Source organism: Girardinichthys multiradiatus, chromosome 5 (assembly GCF_021462225.1).
Source record: "Girardinichthys multiradiatus isolate DD_20200921_A chromosome 5, DD_fGirMul_XY1, whole genome shotgun sequence".
Lineage (NCBI taxonomy): Eukaryota > Metazoa > Chordata > Actinopteri > Cyprinodontiformes > Goodeidae > Girardinichthys > Girardinichthys multiradiatus.
The window spans coordinates 10,692,096-10,701,642 of NC_061798.1; positions in this window are offsets into that span (position 1 = coordinate 10,692,096).

Sequence of the window (9,547 nt, forward strand, 5' to 3'; positions counted from 1 at the left end):
TTATTTATTCACCAATTTTCAGTTTTAGCTGTTGTTCCTTTTCTTATCTGTTTATTGGTGTAGGGGTGCCGGAAAGGCGGAGTTAGATAGCGACAATTCTGAACTATGAGTTAAGTGCCTGTTTTGCTTAGTGAGGGCCTCTGTTTGTGTTGTGCTTCAGAAAATAAAATCTGGCCTCTTGCATTACTGCTTTGAGCAGCAGCTCAAATGCCAACTAAGCTAAAGCGTGTTTTGTATAAGATTTACCACATTGGCATTAGGAGTATGCTATCTCCCATTAAAGATGTGGCGGAAAAAATCTGATTGTGTCAGCACTCAGTTAAAGACTATTTACAGCACATATAATGTTTTCTTAGGAGTGGATGAAATCCTTTGGAAGAAGGATCTGCAGGTGATGTCAGTCCAGTGAGGCTCCAGCATCCGCTAGATGATGGAAATATCACTCTGGCTGAGGGTTAATGACAGGGCTCAGGTGCTCCCGGGAAGATGGGAGGACTGCTCTGGTAAACCATCAACAGTTGTCTGCAGGCATGGAGCTTCTGCCACCTAGAGCAGCATCTTCTTCCAGTATCTTTCTGCCAGGATCTGTCTCTAGCTCACACTCACCTGTGATCAGGATGGAAACCAAGTTGTCCAAGTACAATGGGATGACTCCTCTCGAACCTTTTCTCTCCCAGGTTCAGTTGGCAGCATTGCACAGTAACTGGAGCAATGAAGAAGCCCCCATTCACCTGGTGCTCTCACTGGGAAGCAAGGCTCAACAAGTTCTGTTTGACTTAACCCCCAAGACCAACGAGACCTCCAAGCTCTGACCAGAGCACTGCAGAGACACTTTGGGCAGCTACTCTTTACCAATGAGAGCGGAGACCAGGTGGCCACCTAAGTGGGGAAAGCCTTGGCAGCGGATGTGGAAATACATGCTCTGCAAGGCTATCCTGAATTTCCAGTGGATGCCCAAGATAAGCTAGCCCTCCATGCTTTCCTCTATGGACTTGCACCAGTGCAGCTGCATCAGCATGTCCATTTCACCATGTCCAAAACCCTTAATGGGGCTCTTCATGTTGCTTAATGGGCAAAGGTGTTTTTTTCAACCTAACTGGACTAGCTCAGAGCCCCCACTCTTCAACTGCATATCAGAGTAGCTAATTGAGATGAGGAAGAGATCGAGGACGTCTGCCAGACGCAGTAGGGGCTTACAAGTCGACATGCACACCACCGCTTTGACAATTGTCACAGGAGAAGGGAGCTCAGTGATTTAGCCTGGGAATGTCCTGCCCCAGCCTGAAAAGCAAAAGCAACCCTACAACAGGGAAACAGCAGTGGAGTGGTGTAGAGAGGGAACAACCACTCCAGCCACCAGCTCCCAACTCCAGTGTTGATGTACTTTAGTTGGCTGGCAAGGGCACACCCCAAGACAGTACCTGTGCTTTCTCCATGAAGGTCGAGCCTGCTGCACCTTGGTGAACACGGGGTCTACCATCTCCCTGGTGCGACCTGGCATCCTGTTTGGTTCGTCCGGCCAACCCACCAACTAATGACTGTAATTGGGAAGTTGGGACCACAGCCATGGATTTCAACTAAAACTCTGGTACGGACATTCCTGGACCTTTTCAAAATAAAGTACATTAACCTTCTTCCGGCACAGCCAGAAAAGGGGATAACTGCGGACTTCCTGTGGCGCCATTACCCAAATAAAAGCACAACTCCGAAGGGGGGTAGCAGAGGACGTCCCAGTGATGCCACTGCCCGTATAAGACCCCCACCCTTCCCACATATCGCTCTCTTCCACGTGGCCTTGCAGAGGGACCGGATAGGAGAGGAAAGCGCGCTGATGTCTTTTGCTGGCAAAAATACATAAATTCAACTGGATCCAAAGCCATACGATCACCGATCATATGCAAAGTTAAGTAGAATTAAATGCTGTGTGTGTATCCGGTATTTTCATTCATGAACGGGGAAATTAAGGTGTAAGAGTTGCTTACATTTTCTCTTCGAGGCCCCACAGAAGCAAACCTGTGTTGAGGAGAGACCCCGGTGGAGAAGCTGTTTCTACAAGCCCAGTCTGAAGGAAGTTACTACGGCCTGCACAACCGTGTTGCGGTAACGAACAGCTGGGCAGCCGACAGGCCGAGCCGCCAGCTCTCCGGAGCTAACTCTTTTGTTCACAGAGCGAACGCAGAGGTTAGCTACCGAGCCAACCGCTTGTTGACTGGATACCTTCTTCAAACTTCGCCCTTGGACAACATTCCCTCAATATGGTCAGAGGTTAGGTTTGGGCAGATTAACAGATAGGTTTAGGATGAAATGATCTAAACGTTTTCATGTTATGAAGTTTTGTTTTGTGGAACCTGGCTATCTTTAGCGCTAGTAGGCTAGCTACGGCACGCGCCGGTTCTGTGTTCTTTGTATGTTGTAAAGTTAAGATAAGCTTTATTTAAAGGGTGATTTTAAACAGAAGATCGCTCATAACGCGCCGTCCGCGCTTATGCATTTTAACTTTTTTATTAACACTGGTATTTTAAAGGTATGTTTTTGATTCTGGTGCTAAGCTCTCCGCTTCTTGCTAGCTTAACTGCTAACGGTAAGAACACGTGTGTGCTAGCATTAAGGCTAGTCAACAGAAAGGTTGTTAGTTTTCAAGCTAGTGGATAATAGTCCCTGAACATCATTTACTAGAGTTGATAACTAAGTAAACACCATTAAGCCCCATTTCTCCAGAAAGATTTGGCTCTTTTCCAAATTACTCAATAATATTTCTTCAAATATTATTTCAATAAATAAAGGCAGTTAATTAGACACTGTTGAGAATTAGTCATCCAGGAGGTTGGTTTTATTCGGCAGATCATTATTTAAAACATTATTTTATTGAAATAATATTTTATCTGATCTTGCATTGTGAAGGGTTGTCTAAACATTTGCTGATTATTTCCTAAGTTAGTTCCAAAACTAACTTAACTTCACTTCCAGATTCTTCAAGATAATCCTTGGTTCTCAAACATAAACATTGCATGGTAATGTTGCATCACTCTTTTTGGTCATGATTTCCAATCATCTTTAATCAACTTGTTTATATTGTACATATTCCATTAGTCTTGATTATTCTTTAATTCTGCATCACATTGATGCATCAGATCCAGCCATCGCCCTTGACCCAGAAACAGTGGCACATCAGGTGGGTCAAAAGAAAAATAAGAGAAGCTCATATACACTGTCAAACCACTGCAGCACATCTAACAGTCTCTGCATTTACTCCACCATCTCTCCCACCTTTGCTTACAAGCAATCCAGCACCACCTACCACAATCACCAAGCCAGCTGACACCCCTTCTGCTGAAACAAATGAAGTGCTTCAAGACCTGTGGCACCGCAGCAGTACAAACCTTAATTCTTTGCAACGCCAATTGCTGAAGCACTTGCCTCATATTGGCCTCTCGGCCCCCTTGAACTGGCCAACCTCTTGCCACATTTCAGGCTTCAAACATAAAGATATAAAATTCTAATTTTTTGTGAAGAATCAACAACAAGTGGGACACAATCGTGAAGTGGAATGAAATTTATTGGATGTGTCAAACTTTTTTAACAAATAAAAAACTGAAAAGTAGGGCGTGCAATATTATTTGGCCCCTTTACTTTCAGTGCAGCAAACTCACTCCAGAAGTTCAGTGAGGATCTCTGAATGATCCAATGTTGTCCCAAATGACCGATGATGATAAATAGAATCCATCTGTGTGTAATCAAGTCTCCGTATAAATGCACCTGCTCTGTGATAGTCTCAGGGTTCTGTTCAAAGCGCAGAGAGCATCATGAAGACCAAGGAACACACTAGGCAGGTCCAAGATACTGTTGTGGAGAAGTTTAAAGCCAGATTTGGATACAAAAAGATTTCCCAGGCTTTAAACATCCCAAGGAGGACTGTGCAAGCAATCATATTGAAATGGAAGTAGTATCAGACCACTGCAAATCTACCAAGACCCGGCCGTCCCTCTAAACTGTCATCTCAAACAAGGAGAAAACTGATCAGAGATGCAGCCAAGAGGCCCATGATCACTCTGGATGAACTGCAGAGATCTACAGCTGAGGTGGGAGAGTCTGTCCATAGGACAACAATCAGTCGTACACTGCACAAATCTGGCCTTTATAGAAGAGTGACAAGAAGAAAGCCATTTCTCAAAGATATCCATAAAAAGTCTCGTTTAAAGTTTGCCACAAGCCACCTGGGAGACACACCAAACATGTGGAAGAAGGTGCTCTGGTCAGATGAAACCAATATCGAACTGTTTGGCCACAATGCAAAACGATATGTTTGGCGTAAAAGCAACACAGTTCATCACCCAGAACACACCATCCCCACTGTCAAACATGGTGGTGGCAGCATCATGGTTTGGGCCTGCTTTTCGTCAGCAGGGACAGGGAAGATGGTCAAAATTGATGGGAAGATGGATGGGGCCAAATACAGGACCATTCTGGAAGAAAACCTGTTGGAGTCTGCAAGAGACCTGAGACTGGAACGGAGATTTATCTTCCAACAAGACAATGATCCAAAACATAAAGCAAATAACCGTGTCCAGGTGTTGGAATGGCCAAGTCAAAGTCCAGACCTGAATCCAATCGAGAATCTGTGGAACAGCTGAAGACTGCTGTTCACGAACGGTCTCCATCCAAACTCACTGAGCTCGAGCTGTTTTGCAAGGAAGAATGGACAAGAATTTCCGTCTCTCAATGTGCAAAACTGCTAGAGACATACCCCAAGCGACTTGCAGCTGTAATTGCAGCAAAGGGTGGCGCTACAAAGTATTAACGCGAGGGGGCCGAATAATATTGCACGCCCCACTTTTCAGTTTTTTATTCATTAAAAAAGTTTGACACATCCAATAAATGTCATTCCACTTCACGATTGTGTCCCACTTGTTGTTGATTCTTCACAAAAAAATTAGAATTTTATATCTTTATGTTTGAAGCTTGAAATGTGGCAAGAGGTTGACCAGTTCAAGGGGGCCGAGTACTTTCGCAAGGCATTGTATAAATAAGCATGCTGTGCTGGTTGTAAAAAAATAGCTCGACCAATATGCTGCTAGACAGTCACTCATTCTTAACCACGCTAACATGGAAACATCACAGCCATTCGAATAATTGATTAAACTTCCATAATTTTAGTAAATACATTGTAAAATACTCTTCCAGCAGTTCTCCTGCCCAGGGTGTATCGTCTTGATAAGCCCGACAAAAGTGGGAGAGTCTACTCCATGCAGCGATAGCTTGTTGTCAACAAACAAGTCTACAACCCTTCTGTCCACCATAGATCCACAGGGCTCTGAGTGAACTCTGCCTCACCCACAGCTGTTGCAGACTTCTCAACACATCATTCATAACGTAACTGCATTTCATAACTGCCTTCACCTGGTGGGTGTGGAGCCTTCACCACGGGACTGATCGACCAAGAGAGCAGTGTTCAGTTTGGCCAGGCTGCAGTTCGCTTTTTGTTTTGTTTGGGAGGAAAACAGTCTGGACGCTATTCAAATTGTTACACCAGAAAATTTACATGCCTGTCATTGCTCTAACCACTGGAGTAATTGGGAAAACCACTACTCGGGCAGTGCTAAACTGACGCTGAAGGTAGGCACCCACCTCCCTTTGTGTTCTGCCATGTTCTTCGAATCAGAATCAGCTTTATTGCCACGTTTGTGTACAAAAACAAGGAATTTGACTCCGGTACACTTAGCTCTCAGAAATCTATTTAATCTATTTTCTTTTTCAATATAAATAAATGGAAATAATAAATCTCTTAAATATACATATATACATAAGTGGCTTTGCAGGAGAAGATAACGTGAGATCAGTCCAAGTATCCATGGTGTTGTCCTGGAACTCTGACTGCCAAGTGTTCATCAGAGAAACACCCTGGAGGGAGAAACTGTTTCGGTGGCAGCTGGTTTTAGCAGACAGTGCTCTGTAGCCCCGACCTGAAGGTGAAAGCCTAAACACTTTTGTGTAGGGTGTGTGGGGTGTGCAGAGATTTTAGCTGCCCTGTTCGTGACCCTAGAACTGGATAAGTCCTGGATGGAGGGAAGGTCAGCCCTGATTATTCTCTCTGCAGACCTAATTGTTCATTGCAGTCTGGAACTGTCCTGTTTTATGGATGAGCCAAACCACACTGAGATGGATGAAGACAGGACAGACCAAATGATGGTAGTGTAGAAGATGACCAGCAGCTCCTGTGGAAGATTGTACTTCTTGAGTTGCCTCAGGAAGTACAGTCTCTGCTGGGCCTTCTTCCAAACATTCTCTATGTGTGAGCTCCATCTCAGGTCTCGGGAAATGGTAGTTCCTAGGAACCGAAAGGGGACACTTCTTGGATCACCAGCTTTCTCACCCAGCCAGGTTTCGGTAAAGCAGAGGGCGGCAGATCCATGGAGGTCAGAGTTTTTACAGGTAAGAAGTCAAGTCAAGTCAAGTTTATTTATATAGTGCTTTTCAGCAACAAGGCACTCAATGCACTGTAACAGTTTTAGTCCAAACTTTGAAATACTAATATGTTTGGCTTTCACTGGTATGAAATAGTTGTAATACAATCCTTCTAAGAAATCTAAAAATCTATGAATCCTTCTAAGCAATCTAAAAATCTATAAAGCCACATTTAGGCAAAAAGAGGATAAGAAGAAACACCACATTAGGTAAGAGGAGGGAAAAAAAAAATCACATTTCACACTTTCTCCTTAGCAGGATACAGTTTTTGAGATATCAAGAAAAAACCTCAGCACAAATAAGCAACACATATACGAGACAACATATTGCGGTGATATGGTGAAGGCTGTATGTCAGGGGTGCGTATGCTTATATGAGCATGTGCATGTGATTGTGTGCAAAGTAAGTCCATGAATCACTGTCACAGAGGCCATTGTCCTTGATTGTCCTCAGGGAAGGGAGGGGGCAGAGGGAGCGGAGCGTCATGTTTACATAACTTCCAGGAGAAGTTGATAGCCTGCCATCAAGGCCATGCAGGGGAGCCAGATTCAGAAAAACAACAATTATTTGGGTCTGGCTGACTCTTAATTTTCTGTCAGCCTTGAGAGTCTCGCTGGTGTTTCTCAATGATGAATCCAAACAGCCAAATTCGTGGTCTTTCGCCAGATCCGAGCATGCAACTTCTCCAAGATTGATCCCATTTCACCTCTGAGTCCAGGAACCGCAGCCAGCCTGCAATCTTGTAGGATCACATCCAGTTTGCAATTCAGCTCCCTTAACATTTCAGTCTGAGTGTTGATAGCTCTGCAGATCCCTTCACATACGTCAGGCTGCCTTGCAATGGCCAGAACTGCTGCCGACGTTTTCCCAATTTCATGATATGCCTGGTAACCGCAAATTCCGAAAAGCAGAAATCCTGTTATCAGAAATCCAATTATATACATATCTTCCACGTCCCGATATCATTGTCAGACACACAATCCTCCACTTCTGCCAGGAGTCAATTGTTTATCCAGAGAAGAATGTCCCATCTGGACAAAAGGGCTCACCCTTACCCTGTCTTCCCGTTGAGAAAATTTGATCAATTGCGTTGAGAGACCAGCTGACCAGATCCATAATTCACAATTTGGGAGATATGCAAAGAGAGGCTCCAAAAGAAAACAAGACACAGAGCAGAAGCAGGGCAGACAGAGGAGGGTGCGGGAGACAGGGGAAAAGCATCCTCCTCCACCGAGAGCAGAAACAGAAAGTGTCTGCTTTTGGTGGAGAAGTAGTTTGTCCATCTTGTTGGCCAGGGAAAGCACATTTGCCAGGTTGACTGAAGGCAAGGTTGTGCGGAGCCCCTGCAATCAGAGCTTCACGAGCACTATGGCTCTCTTCTCTTTCAGTTGTCTCCGGCAGTATAGCCAATAGAGAACCACTGCTCCACTGCTCCACTGCTCCGTGAAGCTGTCGCTGATGAATGATGGAGAAGAAATGCCAAGAGAGCACTGTCTGATGTTTAGAAGTTGCTCTCTGCTGAAACAGACCACTGAATGGTGGCTGAGAGCATCACAGAAACACGCAACACAAAAACGAGAGAGCAAAGCTCCGTGGCTGCCATCAGAGGCCATCTTGGATCTTTGGTTAATTATTATTATTATGTTTTTTTAACACACACACATACACACAAGCACACACACACTTGTTACTGCCCTATATAATATAGATTTGTGAGTAGGATGACTGCACCCCTAAACAGGATCAAAGATGAGATTAGTAAAGGAGCAGAGTGGGGTCAAATTAATAAATGCGCCCAAGGTCCATCTGTCCAATCTGCAGTAGAGTATGTAGACTGATTAAGATCAGTTTTGATAAATATAATGGATTACGGATACAGACTCCAGCAGATTCAAACAGTGCATATGAACAGCAATTTAAAAAGCTATAATGGATGGTTGCTTGGTACCAATTTCAGCCTACATAAAAAAGCACATGGTTGATTACCCCTCCAGCACTATGTGCAGGCATGCAGAAAATACAGACAAAAAGAAGTAAAAAACAAAGCTCTGGTACAGCAGAAACTTCTTATGGCGATGGGTTTTATGAGGACAATGTTGAAACCCTGACGCTTTATGTGACTCATGGAGCCAAGCCTAAAGCAGGAAGAGGCAGAGGCCGAGGGGGCAAAAGAGATGACTAAAACTTTTGTTATATCTGCAGAAAGTTTGGGCACTGGGCCGGACGTTGCAAACAGAAAGCACAACCTCAACCTGCTGATTCTAATTAAGCATTAATAGATAAGCTAGAAGTAGTGAATGACCAGCAACAAAAGCATAATGGTGAAAACAATTAACAGGTCCTACAACTATTCCAAAATATTGATGCACTGATGACTTACACAGCAAAACCTGAAATTGTGATGCTTGTAAAAGACTCCAGAGTCACATTTTTGTGTGATTCTGGAGCAACCAGATCAGTAATGAGACCACATGACATTTCAAGGCGTATTTCTATGATAGAACCTAAAATGATGGTGAAATCAGCTGATGGGCGTTGAACACAAAGTCTTATTTCTGTTTGCTATTCTGCAAAACTCGACTCAGTGGCAATTGCTATGCTCACCTGTGTCAAGGCTGTTGTAGCGAAGCCATGGCAGGGAAAGCATCACCTAGTGTGGTTCTGTTTCACCTATTAACCCTTAATGTACTGCATGCAGTTTCATTTATCACCAGCAACACATTTATCATGCATGACAGTTTTGCTTTCACAACCTCATTCAAAAGTTGAAAGGTGTACCACACCGAACCCTGCTTCACTACACTGCTCCCCACACCTAATGAAGGGAGCCTCATGAATGTTTAGAACATACCCAGTCACAACACAGACCTCTAAAGTGAACCTCTCAAACCCTTACTTAATCTACTTTGACGATAGCTCATGCAGTAAAAATGAAAACGGTAAGACTCAAACGGGTTATGGTGTTGTTGCATCAGAACAAGTAGTTGAAGCTAAACCTTTACCCACTACATTTTCAGCATAGGCTGCTGAATAATTTGAGCAGAAAATGATCAATGGGCTAAAAAAGGAGTTGTATGCTCCCAGA